The 27,433-nt window shown below is 39.9% G+C and overlaps 1 protein-coding gene across 3 annotated transcripts in view; it reads left to right on the top strand.

Annotated features, from left to right (window-relative positions):
* Positions 1 to 27,433, top strand: part of FAM3D (FAM3 metabolism regulating signaling molecule D) — a 131,575-nt gene that overhangs the window by 63,050 nt on the left and 41,092 nt on the right. The window contains exon 3 of one of the 3 annotated variants that reach the window (XM_056524494.1): positions 1,815 to 1,936. The exons of the other annotated variants lie outside the window; for them this stretch is intronic. The gene's annotated coding sequence lies outside the window, so the exon portion shown is untranslated. The remainder of the gene's footprint in view (positions 1 to 1,814; positions 1,937 to 27,433) is intronic. 3 annotated transcript variants of the gene reach the window in all.

The following is a 27,433-nucleotide window of genomic DNA, read 5'->3' as shown; positions in this document are numbered from 1 at the left end:
AACACTGCACGACTTAAGCACTTATTCACACTATGGAATCTCCACCTGGAGATATGCCATCTGAGTGGATGTCGGCAAAACAAGCGCCAAGACCACTGTTAAATGCGTCTTAATGGACTGAAATGATTTTCACAGCAGATTCTGCAGAAAAAAATTAACTTGATAATTTTTTCAATGGAGTCTAAGTTCCGGTATTTCCACGGCAGAACACACGCATTGGAAATTCAGTAGTGTGAATGGTGAAGCCAAATCTCATTGATAACAATGGGAGGTTGCTGCATCATATTTTTTAAGTGGAATTCCTGAGCAGAATGGGCCCTTAGTATTATGGCAGCCAAAAAAAAATCCCCACATTTGCAATGATGTGTAGTGGGTCATACTATAACATTTATATATTCTATACTAAAAAAAAAGGAATGTATTTATCCTGCACGCTAACTGTTGTAACAAACAAATTAAAATGTCAGAATACAATTTTTTGTTCATTTCCTCCCCTTCAAAAAAAAAACAAACAAAAAAGTAATCAAAAAGTCATATGTATGAAAAAAACTCCTGCAAAAACAGGTTCTTTATTATAGTGCTCAGTCAGCAGAAAATGTTACAGATCTTGGAATGAGGCCACACACAAATTGTTATCATTTTATAATTGTTTTAATTGTTTGAAAATAGTAAACTCTATAAAAAACAAACTATAATTTGGGAATTGCTGTAAACATACTGACACAGAAAATAAGTATCACATTGTTCAGATAGAACAGTAAACCATGTAAATGTAAAATACCAAAGAGCCCAAAGTAAAAAAGAGTTAATAAGTCATATGTGCCCCAAAACTAGAAAATTTTAATAATAAAATTGACAACGGAAAAATACAACGTTATGGAATGTGATGATGAAAAATGACATAAATTGCTTGCTCATTAAAGGGGTACTCCGTCCCTAGACATCCTATCCCCTATCCAATCTTTTCTTATCTCCCTGCTTCACCCGACATTCATTTAGAGCATCGGGTGCAGCACTGGAGGCTCGTGATGTCACGACCACGCCCCCTCAATGCAAGTCTATGGGTGGGGCCTGACAGCCACCACGCCCCCTCCCATAGACTTGAATTGAGGGGGCATGGCCGTGACATCTTGAGTGGGGAGTGACCATGACATCATGAGCCTCTGCCCCGCATTGCCAGTCATCCGGCATGGAGCAAAGTTCACTGTGCACTGGATGTCTGGGGTGACACAGCCGAGATTGCGGGGGTCCCCAGCGGCGGGACCCCCACAATTAGACATCTTATCCCCTATCCTTTGGATAGGAGATAAGATGTCTAGGGGCGGAGTACCCCTTTAAGGTTTAAAGTAGGTTGGTCAATAGGTTGGTCGCTAAGGGGTTAAGTTCACTTTTACTTTGAGCAATAGCCCATGTAGTCATTATAACCAGAGGAAACCTTGCTTCACTTTAAGTCCTGAAAACATAAGCACAGAAGGAAATGTAATACTGCACAATTAGGCAGAACTTGTATGCCATTCAGGTGCCTGGGAAAGCTGTATCTGTTTCCTGTGAGAGCTGTAATGGAGGGTGTGCTGACCAGCCCTACAAAGCAAATGTAAGAATAGTACAATCCAGTTGTATAGACAAAGACTCCTAATTCAATGGATTGTGTATTAGGACAGGTGTCAGGGAGGGCACCCACGTTGCACTTTTTACAAATCAGGGCGTGTTACAAGTCCGTGAAGCAACTTCAAGAACAACACGCTGCACGAATTTCCAGTTTATCAGACTCAATCTCCTCCCTTCACAAAGTGTAATGTGCTTCCTTCATATAGCTTGTCAAACAAGAATCACCCTCCAGAGAGCAAGAGCTCTGCCAAGACACACTTGGTCGAAAATTGGCTTGTTCTTCTGATCATCCACTGGACCGGAAAATTGTCCCCCCTCCCTTTTACAGGTAAGTTACCACATGTACATTTAACGTTCACCTTGGATAATTCACTTATCTGCCTATTTATATAGAGTTCTGTGTGGGAATTGGTCTTTACGAGGTCTTCAGACTCCTGTAGGAGGTCTACGCACTAACATTGGGAGCGATGAAGGAGTTAAATGTGAACACAGTGCTTATTGCAATACGCTGTCTATCTATTTTACTTCCTTCTATTAAATAGATATATAAAGGTTTATTTGTCCTATGTCATTCACCGTTTTATGATTGTGTGCAGTCTCTGGTGAACTTTGGTCTTGTGATGTGTCATTCCTTAGCTTCACGTTGAGATGTCCTAAGATAAGTGGAGTGGGATGAAAAGGAATTTCTATGTTATCCTGTCAGGTATTGTGAGGATCTTTTAAGAATTTTTTATTTTTTTTTTATGAAAATTTTTGAAGCTGTTCATATCATGTTGCTGATGTCGGGATATCTTAAAGGAGTTATCCAGGAAAAAACTTTTTTTTATGTATATATATATATATATATATATATATATATATATATATATATATCAACTGACTCCAGAAAGTTAAACAGATTTGTAAATTACTTCTATTAAAAAATCTTCATCCTTTCAGTACTTATGAGATTCTGAAGTTGAGTTGTTCTTTTTTGTCTAAGTGCTCTCTGATGACACATGTCTCGGGGACCACCCAGTTTAGAAGCAAATCCCCATAGCAAACCTATTCTACTCTGTGCAGTTCCCTTGACAAGCAGAGATGTCAGCAGAGAGCACTGTTGCCAGACAGAAAACAACAACTCAACTTCAGCAGCTGATAATTATTGAAAGGATTAAGATTTTTTTAATAGAAGTAATTTACAAATCTGTTTAACTTTCTGGAGCCAGTTGATATAAAAAAAAAAAAAAAGGTTTTTCCTGGAATACCCCTTTAAAACAGGCAAAAAGAAGGACGTGTTTGTTCTCTTTAATAGCTTTTAGGCTAGGTTCACACTACGGAATTTCCGCCTGCAATTCCGCTTTGAAATTGCAGGCAGAAATTCCGCTTGCTAAAATGTATAGTACAGTGAATGGTTTTCCGTTCACAAATTCACACTTCAGAATTTGTGAAGCGGAATTTGTGAATGGAAAATCCGCTTGGAAATTTCCGCCTGAAGAATGGCGTTGCTCATTCTTCAGGCGGAAATACTCGTGGAACACATTGCAGTCTACTGGAGACTACAGGGTCCACACAGTCCTAGCGCCAACTGATTCAGTCGCCGCTGGCCGCACTCAGAATCTGCCCGGAGATTCCGTAGTGTGAACCTAGCCTTAGGGTTTATTCACATGGCAGAATTTCCGCTTGCAGAATTCCTCCTCTGATTCAAGCCCATAGACTTCTATGGGATTCCGCACTCCCATTCATACTTCTGAATTTCCGCTTGCGGAAATTCAGAAGTGTGAATGGGAGTGCGGAATCCCATAGAACCCTACGGGCTTTAATATGGGGCGGAATTCTGCAAGCAGAAATTCTGCCGTGTGAATAGACCCTAAGGCTAGGTTCACACTACGGATTTTCTGCCTGCAATTCCGCTTTGAATTTGCAGAAATTCTGCTTACTAAAATGTATAGTAAAGTGAATGCGTTTCCGTTCACAAATACTCGCTTCAGAATTTGTGAAGCGGAATTTGTGAACGGAAAATCCGCTTGAAAATTTCCGCCTGAAGAATGGCGTTGCTCAATCTTCAGGCGGAAATACTCGCGGAACACATTGCAGTCTATTGGAGATTGCAGTGTCTGCGCGGTCCTAGTGCCGACTGATTCCCTCGGAATCTCCAGGCGGAAATTTTCTGCCCGAAAATTCTGCAGTGTCTGATCACATGACAACAGGTCTTAAAGCTATCATACATTATATGTACATTATACTGTATAACATCGGCATAGAGATAATTATTCACGGGGAAAGGTGTAAGGGGGCCCAGGGGTCACTGTATGGAGGCTGCCTGACAGGGCAGGTAGGGAACAGGGGTGGGCGCAACTCCTGTACTGGACCACCACACTTACATTATCTCTGTGTGCTGCTTTGTCCCAATTTCATGTGCGGTGTCTACACCCTGAAGTGCAAGTTTTTATTTTTTATTTTACTGTTGTCTTTGACCTTTCCCAGCATTCAGTGCATTACCACAGTAAATGGCTTCCACTCACCCAATGCAGCATAGTCAGGTCCCCTGGAGACCATGTGACTTATGACCTATTGTCTCTGGCAAGGAATGCTGAAAAAAGGTCAGAAACAATAGTAAAATCAAAAGACTTGTACTACAGCCCTGCTAGGTGTGGGCCCTGTGCATAAAAATGAAACAAGGTGGTGCCTGGAGGTAATAGAAGCATATTACACAGTATTATAACTTGGCATCATGGGCTCAAAGGCTCATGAAAAAAAAATCATAATGTGTAGAAATGTTGCAGTAAAAATGGAAGCAAACTAAAAAAAAACTTAGCATGAAATAAGAACTGTGGAGCACTCACCAGGTATTAACAGTCAGAGGCTTCTTTATTGTAACTTTGTATACACGGGTTACATGCAGGGGAGGAGGATGGTATAGACGCTGGGGTATTCAAGATGGCGACGGACCGTTTACGCGCGGTGCCATCATACACTGGGTGTCTTTTGCGATCTTGATCAACAAATTTTCTTCCACTGGGCTGATCTTGTACATAAATGAGACCATGTTAAGGGTAAGCAATGGAGTAACACATAAAAGTTTATCTATGATGCTTGCCCAGTTATATGATGTATATGTGTAAATAGTCTGGAAGGTAACTTATTAGATGGCAATAACTCCAAAGCTACTCCTCCAACAAATAATAGGATAATCCCTCGCTTGTTGGAAGAGTATCTTTGGAGTTATTGTTTTGCCTTGGAGCATTTAAATGGGCACTCCCATTAAAACAAATTTTTGCTATTGCACTCCTTATGGTAAATAAAAAAAATATTTCTAATGAATAAAAAAAAATTAAGTTTTCTATGTTTTATTTGTGTTTAAAAAAGCTGCCACTAGGTGTCTCCCTACTTGTCCAGAGCACATTTCACCCCATCTTCTGCACAGACTTTGGACTCCTGCTGGCCTGGCAGAAGTCCAAAATCAGGAAATGCAGTCTGGAGTGCTGGGGGGGGGGGTGCAGCCTCATCCAATCATAGCTTATCTCATATTGAACTGCTCTGGGCTGTGTGTAGCAGCGCCGGCTCCAGTATTGAGAACAGTTTGTTCCGAACGCTGAGCAGCGGAGTACCCCATTAAACTCATCCCCCCATAAACATCATAATTGTGACTATATTTAAATCTCTTGGATTTTTCCTTTAAAGTTAGTGTAGTTCATAATATAGTGTCTGTACCTGTGTGTGTGACGGTTTTCTCACAATTCTGATTTTCACCTCACTATTTATTTTTACCAGCATACAAAATGACTGTTGTCTCAGATTTTTCCCAGCTTGCAATGCGGCCGAGACCTGACTCACTAGTCAGCTGATGACAGGGAGCCTGTTTGCTTCAATGGGTGGAGGAATCAATCTGCAAGTAATGCAACAGCTGGAGACACCCTGATTGAAAACCACAGGTCTGCAGCTCATTTATGTTTCAATGGGTGCGGTGGCTGATGTGTGGGAAGGAGGAAAATAGAATTGTGGGATTTGTAGTCAAAAAAAGAACAGTCAAACAGGAAATACAAGTTCACAAAAAGCTAGCCACAGTGTTCTGGTAATCTCACAACACAGCCATTTAGCCCCAAGACAAGCGCAGATCCTTCCTAAGCATGTCCAGTACTGTCTGCCAGGTACGTACTAAAATCACCTTATGGTGGATAACCCCTTTAATGCCGGGGATCGGCCATATCAGCGATGTCCAGCATTAACCGTAGGTCCTGGCTGCTGATAACAACTGGGACCCACTGGGTATGAAGCGTGATCACGCTTCAAACCCGGGTAACAGGATCAGGGCATACAGGTACTTAGTCTTTAAGTTCCAGGATGCAATGGGCATTCTCCAGGAAGTTCCAGGATGCACATAGTACCAGGATAGACATGAATGGAGGGGGCGTGTTGTGACATCACGCCACCTCCCATAGACTTGCATAGACGGGGTGACGTCACACAGGGGCGGAGTCGTGACATCACGATACTCCAACCCCGTCGTCACTACCCGGCTGTTTGTGAGCTGGCACTGCGGTGTGCAGCTCAAACAGGTGGGTGGCGAATACAAAATTGCAGGGGTCCCCAGCAGCAGGACCCCCTCGGTGAGACATCTTATCCCCTATCCTTTGGATAGGGGATAAGATGTCTCAGGGCTGGAGTACCCATTTTAGCTCTGTCAGGTTCAATGAGGATAGTTGGTCAACATTTTAAGGTCTTTCCAGAGATATTCAATCGTGTTCAAGTCAGGTCTCTGGCTGGGCTTCTCAAGGACATTGTAAGTGTTGTCCCTAAGCCACTCCTGTGTTTTAATGGCTGTGTGCTTGGGGTCATTGTCTTGTTGGAAGGGGAACATTTGGCCCAGTCTAAGGTTCAGAGCACTCTGGATCAGGAATTCATTAGGAGTATCTGTTTACTTTGTTCCATTCAGCTCCCTCTCAATCCTAACCAGTCTCCCTGTCCCAGCCATTGAAAAAAAGTAGTTGGGAGGGTATTGGGTAGGTGATGAACAGTGCCTTGTTTTCTCCAATCATGACCCTTAGAATTGAGACCAAAAGCACAAATCTTGGTTTCATCAGATCAGAGAATCTTGAGAGTCTGAGAGTTCTTTAAATGCTTTTTTGCAAACTCTAGATTAGCTTTTTATGTTGTTTTTACTGAGAAGAGACTTCTTTGTTGCCACTCAGCCATGAATCCCATATGGGTGGAGTGCTGCAGTGATGGTTGACCTTCTAGAAGTCTCTACTATTTACACATAAATTCTTTGGTCATCTCTATTACCGAGGTCCTTCTCCCCCGATTACACAGGAAGGCCAACTGCAGGAACAGTCCTAGTTGTTCAAAACATCTTCCAGTTAAGAATTGTGCAGGTCAGTGTCCTCTTTGAAAATTCCAGCACAGCAGAATTGTTTGTATCCTTCTCTAGACCTGTGCCTCCACACAATCCTGTCTCTGAGTTCAACAGGCAGTTCTTTCCTCCTCATGGGTTAGTGTTTGCTCTGGTATGCATTATCTGGTATGCATTATCTACATCATCATGTCAAATAAACTTAATTTACCACAGGTGGATTCGGATTAAGGTGTAGAAGCATCTCAAAGGAGTTCAAGAGAAATTTACATGTCAAGTGTCATAGCAAAAGGGTTGAAATACTACAGTTTAGTTTTTTACTATCAATACATTTGCAAGCATTTGAAAAAATCTATATTCACATTTTTATTTGCAACGTGTAAAAAGTGCAAGGGTCTGAAAACTTTCCTAATATATTGTATACAACATGTACCATCTGTCCCAACATGTTTCCCCAAAGCTAAATGGTTCTTCTGGGGACCACCTTAAAGGAAAAGTGTCATCAGAAAATGACCTATTGTTTAAGTGAAGTTTTTATGTTTACCCAATGTTAATACCCAATGTCAAAATGTTAGTAAAGCTTTTTCTAATTTTACAATTTACTATCTATATTTTATAAATAATCATGAAATCCTGCAGTTTTCATTCTGGCCACTTGGCCTAAAACAAACCTGATATTTCCTGTACAGTACAGATCCTTTGCCAGCAGTAACACAAACAGGGGCACAGTTAAATGCCGTATATAACACAGGTACACACAATAGCTGTTGCTCACAGATCAGTATTTGGCTATAATCTAGAATCAGAACACCCATAAATCTCTTATCTATAGCAGTCCAGGAACCAAGGTATGAAAGTTATACAAAATACCAAGTATGTGATGCAGACTGAGAACCAAGATAAACTTATCTGATGTGCCTGATGGATTGATACAAACACGTTTACTGACCAGACCTAGTGCTCCCCCTTGCTCTAAACATGGAAATATGAAATAAGTAGACAGACACATGTGGGTGATGTCTACATAGTCACCAATAAGATTAATAATCACATTACTGGTATAAGCTGTAGTCTATAGTGACATCACTAGAGCAACTAATACAATTATGCTAATGTGGCAGATTTCCCGCTGTAGAAATCCGCAGCTACAAGCGGACACATAGAGCTACCTTGCTGCAGCTGGCAGATCGCTTTTCATTCCTTCTGTAACTGCGGTTGGCACATGCGCAGTATGACCCATCCTGTGAATGCTTCCCGTGTGGTCCTGCCCTAACAGAGTATTACAAAGATTGTAAGATTACTATTTAGGGAATACAATTGTACTGGAGCACATTGTATATAAACTATACAATTTTTTTTAGATTTTCTTTTTTTTCTTTTTTTTTGTATAGTTACCATGTTAATACAATTTCTACTTCACTATCTTCTGTGAGTTCCCCAGAATATCCTAGGTAGACACAGTAGATGGTTTTGTCATGGTTAAAGGGGTACTCCAGTATCAACTGGTGCCAGAAAGTTTGTAAATTACTTCTATTAAAAAATCTTAATCTTTCCAGTACTTATTAGCTGCTGATTACTACAGAGGAAATGGTTTTCTATTTGGAACACAGAGCTCTCTGCTGACATCTCTGTCCATTTTAGGAACTTTGCAGAGCAGCATATGTTTGCTATGAGGATTTTCTCCTACTCTGAACAGTTCTTAAAATGGACAGAGATGTCAGCAGAGAGCACTGTGGTCATTATGTCAGCAGAGAGCTCTGTGTTCCAAAAAGAAAACAATTTCCTCTGTAGTATTCAGTAGCTAATAAGTACTGGAAGGATTAAGATTTTTTTAATAGAAATAATTTACAAATCTGTTTAACTTTCTGGCACCAGTTGATTAAAAAAAAAAAAAAGGTTTTCAGCAGGAGTACCCCTTTAAGAGTGACGGATGTAACCATTAGGATTCACATGAGCATAAAGGCTCACTAGAGATAAGGTCTTTAAAGGAAATGTCATGTTATTATTATAGGAGCTGCCTATACACGATGGCTGTCTGTCCTCATGTAAGGTTATCTAATGTAATATTGTTTTTTAAGCACATTCTATTGTCATATTCAATCATTCTCAAACATAACTGTGCAGTCATGACCGTAAATGTTGACACCCCTGAAATGTTTCACGAAAATTAAGTATTTCTCACAGAAAAGGATTGTAGTAACACGTGTTTTGCTAAACACATGTTTATTCCCCTTGTGTGTATTGGAAGTAAACCAAAAAAGGGAGGAAAAAAAGCAAATTGGACATATTGTCACACCAAACTCCAAAAATGGGCTGGACAAAATTATTGGCACCCTTAACTTAATATTTGGTTGCACACCCTTTGGAAAAAATAACTGAAATCAGTCGCTTCCTATAACCATCAATAAGCTTCTTACACCTCTCAGCCGGAATGTTGGACCACTCTTCCTTTGCAAACTGCTCCAGGTCTCTCTTATTGGAAGGGCGCCTTTTCCCAACAGCAATTTTAAGATCTCTCCACAGGTGTTCAATGGGATTTAGATCTGGACTCATTGCTGGCCACTTCAGAACTCTCCAGCGCTTTGTTGCCATCCATTTCTGGGTGCTGTTTGAGGACATTGTCCTGCTTGAAGACCCAAGATCTCGGACACAAACCCAGCTTTCTGACACTGGGCTGTACAGTGCGACCCAAAATCCGTTGGTAATCCTCAGATTTCATGATGCCTTGCACGCATTCAAGGCACCCAATGCCAGAGGCAGCAAAACAAAAAACATAATTGAACCTCCACCATATTTCACTGTAGGTACTGTGTTCTTTTCTTTGTCGGCCTCATTCCGTTTGCAGTAAACGGTAGAATGATGTGCTTTACCAAAAAGCTCTATCTTGGTTTCATCTGACCACAAGACGTTTTCCCAGAAGGATTTTGGCTTACTCAAGTTCATTTTGGCAAAATGTAGTCTTGCTTTTTTATGTCGATGTGTCAGCAGTGGGGTCCTCCTGGGTCATCTGCCATAGCGTTTCATTTCATTTAAATGTTAACGGATAGTTTGCGCTGACACTGATGCTCCCTGAGCCTGCAGGACAGCTTGAATATCTTTGGAACTTGTTTGGGGCTGCTTATCTGGACTATCCTGCATTGAGACCTTTAATAATATTTTCTCTTCTGCCCACGCCCAGGGAGATTAGCTACAGTGCCATGGGTTGCAAACCTCTTGATAATGTTGCGCACTGTGCACAAAGGCAAATCTAGATATCTGGAGATTGACTTGTAACCTTGAGTTTGTTGATATTTTTCCACAATTTTGGTTCTCAAGACCTCAGACAGTTCTTTTCTCCTCTTTCGGTTGTCCATGCTAAGTGTGGCACACACAGACAGACACACAATGCAAATAATAAGTTAACTTCTCTCCCTTTTATCTGCTTTCAGGTGGGATTTTTATATTGCCCACACCTGTTACTTGCCCCAGGTGAGTTTACAGGAGCATCACATGCTTCAGGCAATCTTATTTTTCCACAATTTTGAAAGGGTGCCAATAATTTTGTACAGACCATTTTCGGAGTTTGGTGTGACATTATGTCCAATTTACTTTTTTTCCACCCTTTTTTGGTTTAGTTCCAATACACACAAAGGGAATAAACAGGTGTATAGCAAAACATGTGTTACTGCAATCCTTTTCTGTGAGAAATATTTCATTTTCTTTAAAAAGCTTGAAGAAAGCTGGACATGTCTGGTCTGCCCTAAGTATGATTGTACTCTATAAATACGGGATGATCTCAAGGACATGGGCATATCTTGTTTCAGAATATCTTGTTTCATTTTGGTTGGTGTAGCTGTCTCCGAGACAATACAATCTATAAAGAATAAGCTTTAAAGAATGTAGGCCAAAAGTTTCCACAACTTTATTTCCATTAAGTTTAAAGGTGTTTCATCAGCATCAGATGATACCAGGATAAGTTGAGCAACACATTTGCTTTAATGTTAGTCTGGTGGCATATGACTGTGTACACAGCTGGACAGGATCCTGTAAAATGGAAAATTAGAAGTTTGGAAGTGATCTGTAGAACAAAAGATCAATGGAGAAGTTTATTCTCAACAGTAGCTAAAATCATACAGAAGAAAAATGAATATGTATTCAATGATGTTACAAGAAGATTGTGATAACCTTTGAATTTAGTCATAAGGGAAAGGTTGACCTTACCGACAATGCAAATTTGGGGCGTCATTGGGCCCTTACCTTCATCTATGACACTCTCAAACAGGTGCAGATTGTGCTACAGGTTATTCTCCAGGTCATGGTCTTCAGGTTATTCTTCAGTCAGTGGGAGCTGTGTTAACACAGGCATTAAATTGCCCACATTGCCAAAGTACGTAAAAGAAAGTCCAAATACAGCATGAGTTTACAGGAAATGTTAGGTTTATATAACCCTGCCTGGAAGATATCACTAAGTGTCAGGATCCAATGTGACATGGCTAGTTCATACTAAATGCCAGGGAAAAGGAGGAATGTAGGAGCCAGGCAAAGTGTTTAAATTATTATCTACTATATATTGCCTTTTAAGTCTCTATACACAGTAACTCTGGATTTGTGAAAACATTTCCAGCTTCTGGATTTGTGAAAACATTTCATTAAAAAGCAATAGGAAACTGATCTTTATTTAAAAAAAAAATTTAGACCCCTAAAGATTTAATTTCTGTAAACAAAGCAATAGACAATATACCTAACTCTTTAGTATCATTGTGTCATCTGTTAGGGCATTGCTAAAAAATGTCACAACCGGCATTATCTCTGAAAAGTCCTAGGACCTTACTTAAGCTGTGCTTACACGATAGATTTATTTTGGCCAAACTGGCCAATGTGTATGGTGGTCTGCCCAATACTTTTGTCCTTAGTGAGACAAGCCTCCACCAGAAGAGTCTGTTTGTGGCTTACCCCATGTCTCTCTATTGAAAACACTGTTTATCTTACTTCTATCTAACATCTATGGCTAGCTTTAGACCTTAATCTGTCATTATAAAACCATCATCTCCCACCCCCCAATCACAATGTCAGGGCTGAAAATGGTTAAAGAAAAGGTGCCTCTACCATTGCTTCCATTACTTGGAGGCAGCAATAAGTATCAAGTGCAGCATCTAAAGGGTTTCTTGGGCAAGACTAGAGTTTCTGTATCTTATCTGTTAGTGTAGTTGTATAAAAGTAAAAATAAATAAATAAATAAATAAATGTAGGGAACAAAAAATATGCGTAATATACAAGGAATTACCAAAATATTTAGAAAATTGTATGGCATATAGCCACTGCTATAGTAAAAAGGGGTACTCCGGTAGAAAACATTTATTTTTTAATCAACTGGTGCCAGTAAGTTAAACAGATTTGTAAATTACTTCTATTCAATAATCTTAATCCTTTCAGTACTTCTCAGCCGCTATATGCTTCACAGGAAGTTAGTTTCTTTTTGAATTTCTTTTCTGTCTGACCTCAGTGCTCTCTGCTGACACCTTTGTCCATGTCAGGAAATGTCCAGAGCACGAGAGGTTTGCTATGGAGTTTGCTTCTGCTCTGGCCAACAGCTATCATATGTGTATGGCCAACTTTAGCCGAAATGTCTCCAAATACTACAGCACTTGGAATCTCTCTTTGAACGTGTGATCAGTCCCAAAGAAGTCTGTTCTAGTGCGTGATTCCCATTGTCACTCTGGTCACTGTTTAGGAGGATCAGGGCGGTAAGACTGAGCTACTAAGCATCTGTGCCCACCATCACTGGAAGTGTATTTTAACCTCTAAACTACCAGGACACATAGTGCTGCATACTTTTTTGTGTTTTTCCATGCAGAACAACTTTCCTGACTACCTGGCTGTACAGAAAACTTCAGCATGGCCCTATTGACTTGAACGATGGGGGCTTCCAGTGGGTCATAATAAAATGGTGGAATATCCATCTAAAGTGACATCATATAAAAAAAGATGGTAATACCCCTTCCATGTGAATTTCTATAAAACATATTAAGTTTTACCTTTTCACCGTGAAATAGCCAATAAACGACCTCCCGTCCTTAGCTCTGTACAGTACTTAAAGAAAAATGTTAAAAGAAATTCTACTAGAAACACATTTAATTATTTCCCGAGGAGCCTTATCTGAGCAAAAACCAGAGAACATCACAGCAGAGACTTCCTGAGCCGACTGTAGGAGCTGAGTTCCTGACGCTATTCCCAGGTGTTTTAAAGTAATTTATAAAAAGAAAAAGAAAAAAAATATTGATATAAATAATAAAACCTCTCATAGGCTCTTTAGAGGATCTAGACTGACAGTTCTTGGTTTCAGTTAAAATAATGGCACAGAAATCCCTGTCTGGTAAAACTCGTTTCCACCTTATAAGGACATAAAAAATGCAATATAACAATTAAAAAAAATAGGTTACTGGTAAACTAGTTTCTGTCCTATGCTACAAAGGGCACATGTAATGAGAAAATGACCTATTTTTAGACATCTTTTTTTTTTTTTGGGGGGGGTGATTTCCCCCCCCCCCCCCCCCCCCCCGGTTTCATACAGAGCTGAGACTTTCTGTTCTGCACTTTTTCCGTAGTAATGTCATTATAATCTTAGACAGGATAGTTAATAAAGGGGAAATGAATTATGTAAAACTAAACTACAGCCTGTTAGGACTGTAAAATAACAAACTACTGCAGTATAGTCATCTCGCCTAGTCCAGTGTTGGTGCTCTGGTCCACCTCGATGCCTGTCTTTGTTTACCCTCAGTCATTGGCTGCAGTGGTTGGGAAGATCATGGGCAGAGCAGGGTTAGAGCATCATCAGGGGGAGTAGATAGTGGCACAGGGGTGGACCAGAGGTGAGTATTCTGTAGGTATTTTACAGGCCTATCAGGCTGCAGTTTAATTTTTAAATAGAAATTACTTTTTAACACAGGATCCACCATCTTTTACAGGTAATGGCCACAGCTCCTACTTGATGCACAGGTCCTAGAGCATGCCTAGGACACTTTTCTTAGAAGTCAATAAGTCAGCTCCAGGCTACAGCTTCCAAATGGTCCAAGTGTCTGCTGTGAAGCACACTGTATCTTTGAATGCTGTTACCAGCAGCTCCAGCAATAATGCTGTTCCCCAGAATAATGTACAGGAAATTGAATAAAAAAAAGTCTAACATCAGGAAATAAAAAAAACTGATACGTGAAAAAGAATATGCATCAGTATCCAGTTATAATTACTAAAAACATAATATATATTTAGGTCCTACCTTCTCTTTAACAGTCTCTGAGCGATAAGATGTGTGACCAGGGAGGAACTTGTACCCCTCTGCTGTAGAAGCAGCACCATCTGTGACATTACAATGCATAGGAGGGTATATGATCATTACCTGAGGCTTCTATGGATTTTAAGTGCACTAATGGCTGTGCTCCAATGAGATGGCACTAAATGTTCTTTCATTCAACGGAGTCCAGAATTTCAATTTCTGCCACCGAAATTCAGCAGTGGGCACAGTAGAACAGAATCCCGTAGTGTAAATGGGCCCTAAAGCTTTTACTCTCTGTATGGCAGCTGTCATAGCTGCAGGAGATTCAGGGTGCAGATGGCCCCGGTAAATCCCAGACACTCAACATCTCATGCTTTTATGATTCTACATGTAGCTTGTCCCTGAAACATTTATACTATCTTTCTAATATGCACCCTTGGGTTGTTCTTAAAATCCATCTGCCCAATTCTTAATCCTTTCGGAGTTGGGAGACCCTCATACAGGTTTGACGTGAGGCAGTCATGCCAATATTCTGCTTAGTAAAAAAAAGAATGATTATCATATAAAATATAAGCTACCTAATACTTGTTAAAACAAAAGGAAAACTAGCCAGCACAACAACCTAATACACAGGTGCCTGCTGCTGTGGCAAATACAAAATGTACAAAAAAAAAAGTTGCAACAACGCTCTATGTCATAAAATGGAGGCTCTTAGGACACATTTTGATCAAAAAGTGCGCTAAGAGCCTCCATTTTTTGACCTAGAGTGCTGTTGCAACTTTCTTTTTCTACCTAATACTTGTGTCTGGTGTACTGTGCTGCCCTAGTTTTACTATATCATCCCTCACACAATTACCTAAATAAGTTTTACTGGCATAATTATATTAAAAAAAGAACAAACACACCTGTATAAATAGAGCAGTTGGTGAATAAAAGGGCAAAGTGCCCACATTGTATTACATTTGACAATGTACAATAGCATTGTCCATTCTAGGACTATTGTCTTCTACTTTCACTACAAACACTTCTACTTTATGTATCCTAATAGATATATATCCCTGGCTTACTTTATACATATCGTCCTTTCCCTTTTCATGTGCTCCATATTCATCTGAACCTTTTTGTCCCAGACTTCTGTTCACTTTATCTGCTCCCCCCCCCCCCTCTGTACAGTGTGGCCATGATTTATTATTGTAAACCCGACATATTTTGAAAAAGTAAAAAGAAACTTGACTAACTCTCCATTTTACTGAGAAAACATGAAAAGGGGGAATGGCCAGTATGAAAGGGGCATGGTCCCAACATTTTCACCAAAAACCAACATATTTACTTAGGTTTCCACAGTAAATATAGAGGTATGTGTCATGTTACATTTGGTAACTGCAACAAAACAAAATAAAACTATAGAATAGCTTTTTCCCGTTTCCCCAAAGTAGAAAAACTAAAAGCAAATCAATAATTTATTTTTACACCAAAATGGTACAATTAAAAAAAAGAAAAGTAAAAAAAACAAACAAAAAACAAGCTAAACGACATAATTATGAAAATAAAATTGTTATGGCTTTTGCAATGGGGTGAAAATTCCCCTGAAATAATTATAATCTTATTTTATCAAGCATTAAAATAATCTACAAAAACTGCACAATACAGAGGATAAACAAACAAAATCAGACATTACATTGAACAAGAATAATAAAAAATCCAGACACATAGAGTTAAAGGGGGACTACCGTGGAAAACTTTTTTTTTTTTTTTTTAAATCAATTGGTGCCAGAAAGTTAAACAGATTTTTTAAATCACTTCTATTAAAAAATCATCCTTCCAGTACTTTTTAGGGGCTGTATACTAAAGAGAAATCCAAAAAAGAAATGCATTTCCTGTGATGTCCTGACCACAGTGCTTTCTGCTGACCTCTGCTGACCATTTTAGGAACTGGAAAAAATCTGCATAGCAAACATATGCTTCTCTGGACAGTTCCCAAAATGGACAGCAGAGGTCAGCAGAGAGCACTGTGGTCAGGACATCACAGGAAATGCATTTCTTTTTGGATTTCTCTTTAGTATACTGCCCCTAAAAAGTACTGGAAGGATTAAGATTTTTTTAATAGAAGTGATTTACAAATCTGTTTAACTTTCTGGCACCAGTTGATAAAAAAAAAGTTTTCCACGGTAGTACCCCTTTAAGACTCTGCTCATGGGAGCTTACATTGTACAAGGAAATAAGGGAAAAAAACATACGGTAATATGTGCTGGTTTTGTACAATGATCTTTTATAATAGGAAAAAAAAGGAAGTATACCTGAGACAGTCATTCTGCTGTATGTACACAGCAACTTTTCCTGTAAACAGGTTTTAATAAATCTCCCCCAATGTGTGGAGGTATGTTATCATAGTAAAAGACAGAAGAAAACCTTTTTTTTTCCTCATACACCTGCCGCTGCCTGACTGGGTGACATTTATCTAGGGCTACCAAGAGAACAATGGAGCTGTCATACTGTCTTTCCAATCCTCCACCCACTATTTTAATACATTTGCAGATCACATCTTTCCCATACAGTAAACTAACAATAATTTTTCACTTTCACTTTAGGTTACTTCACTTGTGCTGACTGCTACAGAAGGATAATATTTTGTATTTCATTTTAATTGCATGATATTGTTGAAAAAAACAGCTGCCAAAAATTACAAAATAAATAAAAGTAAATAAAAACAAACAAACAACAACAACAACAACAAAATAAAAAATCTGTAAATATTAAGGGAAAAAAATACTCACTTTGATGGAAGTATCCAACTAAAAGAGAGCTAGAGGTATTTGTGTTTATGTTTAATTAAAGAAAATCTGCTGATTTTGCTACTGTTGAAGTTAATGGGTTACAAAATCAGCTGCATAAAATATTCAGCAAAAATATACAGATCCTGAATGTGTAAACGTACCCTTAAAGCGTTACTGTCATTAGTAAGAAAATAAAAAAAAGTGTCAGTGTAGTAATGTGCCCTAAGACCTATATGCATACTAATATGCATGTGTTAATATGTAAAATACCTTTTGATATATGTATTACTGTAATGAGTCATTCTAAATTACTGGGGGTGGCTGGGGTGTTTCCCTTGGAATATGATGAGCTCCTCCCTCCCCCTCCCCATCCCCTGTCATGAGGTCTGCACAAACATTTTTAAATTTGCAAAACTTTTTTACCTAAATGCATGCTCTCTAATGCAGCCATGTGGAACTTAATGTTGCATTAATAACAACAGGAAAACTTATTTGTGAAATATTACTTTGTTTCTTTTCCAGTTGCTTTTTCCCTTCTTAATTCTGCTTGAATAGTTGTCACCTTCATTAGCCTGAGGAAGGTGTGGTCTATGTGATACTACTCAGCACTTTAATTAATTCCATAATTAGTGCTGGGTTTAGAATAGGCCATCTACTCCTGATACTAAAAGCTTTTAATTACAGAACTGGTCATGTATGTACAGAGCTGATAAACTTGGCACATAATTATCTCTTTTTAGGCTGATTGAAGAGGTAACCCAGCTCTCTTGGCACCGTGCCCCTTTATTTACAAGTAAATATGCACCCTCCTGCTGCTAGTGCTGTTTAACCACTTCATTACTACTTTCTGATACAGAAAACCCCTTCACATATGGCATGGCTCTCTAATCTGGAGAATAGTATTAAGCATGGTGGTGATCAATACCTTCATCCAAGACACCAGTTTCATACCATGTGGGCCATGGCTGCCTGAACAGACCACCTGTACATAAGGCTTGGCAACCTTTATACCATCGTATATGGCATGAGCTTTCTTCCCATCTTTCTATTTCCATGAAGTGTTTGTGATATGTATGGCCAACTTTAGTAAGGATGGTGGTTTTAGCAGTCAAACAAAGGCAATGACAACTGTGTCATATTTGTGGTGGTCTTGGTTAATTCGGTTCAGGAAAATTTATTGCAAGTTATTCTAAATTATTAACATTGAAATTGCAACACCAAGAAGGAAAAGTTGTGGAATTATGTTAATCACAGGGTTGATAGACATGTTAATTGTTAATGATGTGTAAATAAGAGAAACTGGAAATAGGGTATGGCCACCATAATCCCAGGAGTAGAACCGGTGTGACAAATTCCCAGAAGATCCAGCTCACGAGGTACTAGTGCCAAAATTATTTTATTTCTTTTCCATCAGCATACAAAGTCATGTAACAAATAGTAAAAGCAAGTCTAACGTGTTTTGGACGCCCTGTTCTCAGTTATAGTCACGTAGCCAAATGTTTCCAACCAAATATATATACCCTTATACACCTATAAGAACCCCCTACACACATGTGGTGTTAATGAAAAACAATCAAAAGGAAAAACAAAGATCACATCTATTCTGACAATACTTTTAAATATACATAAGGCAAAGAAAGAAAATGCTATTAATACAATATGTAAAAAAAAAATCACATTGAGCAATTGATACAAACATCAAGTATCAGAAAAAACATCATAAAAAAATAAAATAAAATACAGAAACAACTCTTCAGTATTGGTACATTAGGTCTGGTGTGATGTTCCCTTGTGAAAGCCTCTTCATGGTGTTGCCCACATGGTCTCCAGACTAATCTCTGGCTATCATGTCAAAACCAAAGTAGGACTCAATACTGAATAGACCTTCATTTAAGTATCAATTGCTGTTTTGCGCTGCCCCATCATAGTCTTTGAGAGAGGTGGCATAAGGCCAATAGAACATTGTAGCTGGACATCTGACTCCTAGTCCAATGTTGTGCAAGAACCCTCTGATGGTTTGTTCCAACCACTGGTACATGCAACATTGAACAGTGCTGACTATGTGTGTAGGGATCTGTCAGAGTGATTAACCAGGGTCTCAGTTCAAAGATTCTGTGTTTCTCAGTTTGCGACAAGGGACGACACCTGACACGTTGAAGAACAGGAGGCATCGCACTATACTACTTTACTAATATGGTCTGAAGCAAATTTGATCCGATCAAATGTGATTATTTGCAGATCTTAGCGAAACCTGCTCCCCATGATTTGCATAATCTTATTACTTGTCATCCTTGGATTTGAAATTTCAATGTTAAGGAGTGTATAAGAACACATTATTTGCATTGTTATCTATAGTGTGGTGATGAGAACATGATGCCACTATATGTATTTGTGTCCAAGTGAGTGATGAACAAGCATTGAGTTTCTGCTTTCGTAACCTGTTGAGACACACTCAAGAATCCATTTAAGAAGCAAAAGTAGCATTGCTTAATTCAATTGCTTTAACCCATTCAGACCCAGTTTTGAGTTGCTCTCATTTTGGATATCTATTCATTTAAATGTCTAGGTCCTTTATGTAGAAGTATAGGTGAATAAATAAAGTCTTTAATAAAGACAGCTCCCTTAAAGGGGTACTCCGCCCCTAGACATCTTATCCCCTATCCAAAGGCGTGGAGTACCCCTTTAAGTGATAAATCCTGATCATTGGGTTTACTATTAGCAGGGCCCCCTATAACCGGACCATATTAATGGGGTAAACAAACCATAATTAGTCAAATGTTTTTACTTTTATTTTAAACTTTTGCAATCTTGCAGTTTTGTCACTGTTGTTCAGTTTAGTTTGGTCAGCGTGGCTTACTAGAGCATCCGCCTGTGGGCCCAAAATGTCCAACAAGACCTTGCCATTTGGAGAGGATTTGGGGGTCAGTCATTGACCACCATGGGCCATGGGGGGATTTATCATCCCTGCAACTGGCATATTTCTCAAAAAGTTAAAAATTTTTTCTGCCGTAATGTCACTTGAAGCTGATATGCGCCTCTATGAAAATCCAGCTTGCCTATATGCTGGCAGGGATTATTTAAGAGAGGTGTATGGTCTCGATAAACTCCCCCTAGAATCAGAAACATAAAACAGAATAAAAGGAGCGCACAGCCCACTTTTTTTTGACCATGCCACAGGTTATAACAGTGTAATACTTCAAATGACTTACTTCACCGAGGAGAGCTCATTCCTTATGCTCCCCTCGTGCCGGCATGCTTCCAAAGTCACACTCACAGCCACGTCCCACTGATGGTCTTCAGCTGTTTCTTTTCCAATGCCGATATAAAAGACCTCTCTGTTAGGCTGTTTTCACACTATAAAGTTGTGCTATTAAAAGATCCGTTATAAACAGCCATTAGAAAAGCCTTAATAACGGATGTTAAAAGTTACAAAATCCCATTCAAGTCTATGGGATTGCTTGATCATCCGTTATGACCCGTCATAGCCCGTCATGAATAACGGACGTTATTTGTGACGGAAGAAAAACTGCACATGCACAAATTTTTCTTCCGTCACAGGAAACGGGTAAATTAAAGGGGTTATCCAGGAAAAAACTTTCTTTTATATATCAACTGGCTCCAGAAAGTTAAACAGATTTGTAAATTACTTCTATTAAAAAATCTTAATCCTTTCAGTACTTATGAGCTGTCTCGGGAACTGTCCAGAGTAGAAGCAAATCCCCATAGCAAACCTCTTCTACTCTGTGCAGTTCCCGAGACAAGCAGAGATGTCAGCAGAGAGCACTGTTCCAGACAGAAAAGAACAACTCAACTTCAGCAGCTGATAATTATTGGAAGGATTAAGATTTTTTAATAGAAGTAATTTACAAATCTGTGTAACTTTCTGGAGCCAGTTGATATATAACACATAAGTTTTTTTCCTGGAATACCCCTTTAACGGCCGGCTTTAACCCCTTAAGGACCGGGGTTTTTTCCGTTTTTGCATTTTCGTTTTTTGCTCCTTACCTTTAAAAAATCATAACTCTTTCAATTTTGCACCTAAAAATCCATATGATGCCTTATTTTTTGCGCCACCAATTCTACTTTGTAATGACGTCAGTCATTTTGCCCAAAAATCTACGGTGAAACAGGAAAAAAAATCATTGTGCGACAAAATTGAAAAAAAACCGCTGTTTTGTAAATTTTGGGGGCTTCCGTTTCTACGTAGTACATTTTTCGGTAAAAATGACACCTGATATTTATTCTGTAGGTCCATACGATTAAAATGATACCCTACTTATATATGTTTGATTTTGTCGGACTTCTGGAAAAAATCATAACTACATGCAGGAAAATTAATACGTTTAAAATTGTCATCTTCTGACCCCTATAACTTTTTTATTTTTCCGTGTATGGGGCGGTATGAGGGCTCATTTTTTGCGCGGTGATCTGAAGTTTTTAACGGTACCATTTTTGCATTGATAGGACTTATTGATAGGACTTATTGATTTTATTCATTTTTAAATGATATAAAAAGTGACCAAAAATGCACTATTTTGGACTTTTGAATTTTTTTGCGCGCACCTATAACACTGCACACACTGATCTCCTATGCTGATCACTGGTTTCTCATTAGAAACCAGTGATCAACGATTCTGCCGCATGACTGCTCATGCCTGGATCTCAGGCACTGAGCAGTCATTCGGCAATCGGACAGTAAGGGGCCCTCCCGCTGTCCTGTCAGCTGTTTGGGATGCCGCGATTAGCCGCGGCTATCCCGAACAGCCCGACTGAGCTAGCCGGGAACTTTCACTTTCACTTCTAGCCGTGCGGCTCAGCTCTGAGTGCGCGGCTAAAGGGTTAATAGCGCGGTGCCGCGATTGGCGCTGCGCGCTATTAGAGGCGGGTCCCGGCTTCACTATGACACCGGGCCCGCCGTGATATGACGCGGGGTTACTGTGTAACCCCGCGTTATATCAGAAGAGCAGGACCAAGGATGTACCGGTACGTCCTTGGTCCTTAAGGGGTTAAGACTTGTTTCCATGATGGGATTAGTAATTCCCTGGTTGTGGGAGTCTGCAGACAGCTGGGGAGGCTACATTAGTGTTTGTACTACAACCCCCATCATAGAACAGTCTGTTCCATGATAGGGGTTGTAGTACAGGGGCTGAGGGATCGACCACACCGGGTTTCACTTCTGAGACCCGATGCGATCAGAAGTGATTAAGCAGGGGAGCAGGCGGCATGGTCCGCAACCCTGCGATGTATCGTGTGTTTTAACTCAAATTTTTAAATTTTAAATAAAGCGCTTTGGGGGGCAAGATATATAGCGTTGCAGGGGGGGCAGACATATAGCCTATATATCTAGCCCCCCAGCGCATTATAATATGCCCCCCGCAGCACATTAATAAACATATGACCCCCGCCAGCGCATTTATATATATATACCCCCCCGCCAGCGCATTTATATATACCCCCCCCACAGCGCATTAATAAACATATGACCCCCACCAGCGCATAGATATGTACCCCACCACAGCGCATTCGTCATAATATGCCTCCGCAGCGCTATGAATGAAAAGTATATCTATCAGCAGCGCATAATGCCAGCAGCTAGGCGGCAGATGATGCTGATAGAAATACTTTACAGTAACCCCTGACCTACGATGGCCCCGACATATGATAAAATCGACATACGATGGCCTCTCAGAGGCCAACGCATGTCGATGTCAGCATCGACATACGATGCTTTTATATGTCGGGGCCATCGCATTAACTGCTATCCGACAGCGCAAAATGCTTAAGCTGCTGTCGGATAGCAGTTTAAGCATCCCTGGCAGGTTCACTTACCTATTCCCGCTGCTCCGGGTCCACTTCGCGATCCTCCGGTGTCTTGCGCATCTTCTCCAGGGTCCGGGCCTTGGTTTCCGGCGCCGTTATTACGTCACTACGCACGCCGCGCCGTCGCAGCAGCATAATAATGTCACCAGAAAGCGAGGCCCGGACCCTGCAGAAGATGCGCAAGACACCGGAGGATCGCGAAGAAGACACCGGAGCAGCAGGACAGCATCGGGAGCCCCTGGGACAGCATCTGGAGCGGTGAGGACCTGGTCCGGAGCGGTGGGGACAGGTGAGTACAGCTTCCTATACTTTACATTGCACGGATCCCTCAACATACGATGGATTCGACAAACGATGGGTCGTTTGGAACGAATTACCATCGTATGTTGAGGGACCACTGTACATACATAGCACTGCGGCAGCATATGTATAGAAGCGCTGTGAGGGGCAGATAACGCTATATGTCTGCCCCCCCCAGCGCATCTATATACATATGCCACCGCAGTGCTATAAATGAAAGGTACATCTATTAGCAGCGCGTAGTGCCAGCAGCCGTCTGAAGAAATACTTTTCATTCATAGCGCTGCAGTCGCATATTATGACAAATGCACTGCTGGGGTATATATATATATATATATATATATATATATATAAATGCACTGGTGGGGGTCATATGTTAAAGCGCTGCGGGTAGTATATATAAATGTGCTGGTGCGGGGTATACATATATATATATGCACTGGCAGGGGTCATATGTTTATTAATGTGCTGCAGTGGGTATATATGCGCTGGTTGGGGGTATATATATATATATATATATATATATATATATGCACTGGCTGGGTCATATGTTTATTAATGTGCTGCGGGGGGATATATACATAAATGCGCTGGCGGGGGTCATATCTTTATTAATGCGCTGCGGGGGACATATTATAAATGTGCTGGGGGCTAGATATATAGGCTATATATCTGCCCCCCCCCCTGCAGCGCTAAATTTCTTGCCCCCACAGTGCTTTTAATATACATATGGCCCCCGCTGCCACTCACAATGTTGGATTTAAAAATTAAAGTTAAAACACACAATACATCACAGGGTTGCAGACCATGCTGCCCGCTCCCCTGCTTAATAACTTCTGATCGCATCGGGTCTCTGAAGTGAAACCCAGTGCGATCATTCCCTCAGCCCCTGTACTACAACCCCCATCATGGAACAGACTGTTCCATGATGGGGGTAGTAGTACAAACACTAATGTAGCCTCCCCAGCTGTCTGCAGACTCCCGCAGCCAGGGAATTACTACTCCCATCATGGATAGAAGTCTGCTCCATAATGGGAGTAGTAGTAGTCCCGGCTGTGGGCGTCTGTAGGATGAGGTGTTAAAACGGCCGTACATGAGGGATGTTATAACAGGTCTTAACGGATGAATATTTATTCAGCCGTTAGCACCCGTTATTTCATCCGTTATTATACATCCGTTTTTACACAGAAAACGGACATTTTATAATGAATGAATGCTCATAGTGTGAAAGGAGCCTTAGATGGAATGTTCTTTAGTGTGAAAACCTTATACTCATGGCCACAATTGTCCAAAAGACCATTTATTGCACATGAGACAAATAAATATACATTGAAATATGACTATAAAAGAATAAAGAACCCGACGTGTTGCAGAGCTTCCTCCTCCTTCCTCAGGGTTTAATGCTACAAACCTACACATCCACCAGCTATATACCCACAAAACATCATTCCAGGAAATTACATCACGAATACCATTTTCATTCATGAAAAATTCTACATATACTCACAATGCTTTATACCAAGAAATTACATAGTTACTACCATTTACTGTACTTTCAAACTCATCTAATTAACATCAGTTCTGCAATTTAAAATAATCTACACTATACTCGCTCCAGGGTTTCATTAAAGCCTTTCGGGGAGAGCGTGTCTAATTTAAAAATATAAAAACTTTCTCTTTTGAACAGTAGAGAAACCTCCTCAAGCCCTCCTCAACTTGCTCTAGCGGGATTACTTTCATTAATCATTAATCTCCATTATGGTGGGTGGCAAAGTGTCGGAAGACACTGTGTATAGGAAATCTATGTTTTATGTTGAATCTATGAGAATGAATCCGCTTTCTTAATGTTTGGGACGTCCTTCCTAAGTATTTGATGCCTAGAATGCCTTGAGTCTAGAATTTATTTTAAATAAAAAATTTATATTTGATGGAAAGTTTATTATTCAACATCGGGGTACAGCGATGGGCGCTAAATGCTCCCCGGTTTTCGCTAATTTGTATATGGGGGCATTTGAGAGACTGTACATCAAAGAGAGTAATTTTAATTGGTATATTAAATTTTACTGTAGGTATATAGACGACCTGATAATAATTTGGCAGGGAAAAAAGGAAATATTTGAAGAATTTTTTAAAGTTTTAAATGATAATGAATGGGGCTTGAACAGTGGATCCTAAGTGAATGCACTTAAAAACAGTGGATGCAAATGGATATCTTCATTTTTCCAGTAATCAAGGAAAGAAATGGAAAATTAATATTCCATTTGGTCAGCTGACACGTATTAAAATAAACTGCTCAGAGAAAGAAAATTATGACGTGCAAACAAGAGTCATAGAGGAGAGATTTAAAGCAAAAAATGTATCTGCTAGATGTGATAATAGGTGCATGGAAGAAAGCCGACAGTTTGATTAGGAAGGATCAGATAGAAAACCAAGCAGTACAGGTAGATAGTGTTGAGCGGCATAGGCCATATTCGAATTCGCGAATATTCGCGAATATATGGACGAATATTCGTCATATTCGCGAATATTCGCATATTCGTAATATTCTCGTTTTATTTTCGCATATGCGAATATTCGCGTGTTCGGAAATTAACATATGCGAAAATTTGCATATACAAAAATTAGCATAAGCGAAAATTAGCATATGCGAAAATTCGCACACCAGTCTCACACAGTAGTATTAGAGCCTTCTTACACCACATAAGCTGGAAGCAGAGAGGGATGATCACTGTGATGTGTACTGTGAAAAAAACAAACAAAACAAAAAACGAATATTCGTAATTACGAATATATAGTGCTATATTCGCGTATATTCGCGAATTCGCGAATATGCGATATTCGCGAATAAAATTCGAATTGTGAATATTCGCGAGCAACACTACAGGTAGATAAGAATAAAATAAAACATAACAAAGAAGATCAATACGGAACTGCCTTTGTAACTAGGTACTCTAAAAATGCTAGTGAGATAGAAAAAAATCATTAAAATAACACTGGTCTATATTGGAAGGGGATACCTTCTACCCACCATAATGGAGATCCTGAGCTGCTGAAAGTAATCCCACTAGACCAAGTTGCGGAGGGCTTGAGGAGGTTTCTTTACTGTTCAAAAGAGAAAGTTTTTATATTTTTAAATTAGACACGCTCTCCCCGAAAGGCTTTAATGAAAGCCTGGAGCGAGTATAGTGTAGATTATTTTATTAATGTAAATTGTAGCACTTATGTTAATTAGATGAGTTTGAATGTACAGTAAATGGTAGTAACAATGTAATTTCTTGATATAAAGCATTTTGAGTATATGTAGACTTTTTCATGAATGAAAATGGTAGTAGTGATGTCATTTCCTGGAATGATGTTTTGTGGGTAAATAGCTGGTGGATGTGTAGTTTATAGCATTAACCCCTGAGGAAGGAACGCGTCGGGTTCTTTATTGTTTTATAGTCATATTTTAATGTATATTTATTTGTCTCATGTGCAATAATTGGTCTTTTGGACAGTTGTGGCCATGAGTATAAGGTTTTCCCACTAAAGAACATTCCATCTAACAGAGAGGTCGTTTATATCGTCATTGGAAAAGAAACAGCTGGAAACCATCAGTGGGACGAGGCTGTGAGTGTGACTTTGAAAGCAAGCTGGCACGGGGGGAGCATAAGGACCAAGCTCCCCTCGATGAAATAAGTCATTTGAAGTATTACACTGTTATAACCTGTGGCATGGTCAAAGAAAAGTGGGCTGTCCACTCCTTTTTATTCAGTTTTTTGTTTCTGATTCTATATACATCAGAAGAGAGCGACTCCCATTCCGAAAAAAGTGTAGTGGACAGACCGGTTATCAACTGTTGATACGCATTGTGAAGTTAGTGAGTGGTCAGTTCGGGGACCACTCACTAAGCGTTAGTTATATTGCTATTAGAGATGAGCGAACTTACAGTAAATTCGATTCTTCACAAACTTCTTGGCTCGGCAGTTGATGACTTATACTGCGTAAATTAGTTCAGCTTTCAGGTGCTCCGGTGGGCTGGAAAAGGTGGATACAGTCCTAGGAGACTCTTTCCTAGGAATGTATCCACCTTTTCCAGCCCACCGGAGCACCTGAAGGCTGAACTAATTTACGCAGGATAAGTCATCAACTGCCGAGCCGAGAAGTTTGTGACGAATCGAATTTACTGTAAGTTCGCTCATCTCTAATTGCCATATATATATATGATTCACACTGGGAATATATTGAAAGACCGTAGGCCGCTCCCTTGATTTTTTCTCCATTAAGGTGGTTCCAATTAACCCTAACTCAATGATGATGTTCTGTACATCATACAGGATGCCATTCTAGTGCCATTCAGGCCCTGTGGTT

Source organism: Hyla sarda, chromosome 6 (assembly GCF_029499605.1).
Source record: "Hyla sarda isolate aHylSar1 chromosome 6, aHylSar1.hap1, whole genome shotgun sequence".
Lineage (NCBI taxonomy): Eukaryota > Metazoa > Chordata > Amphibia > Anura > Hylidae > Hyla > Hyla sarda.
This window is presented reverse-complemented; position numbering and strand designations above follow the sequence as displayed.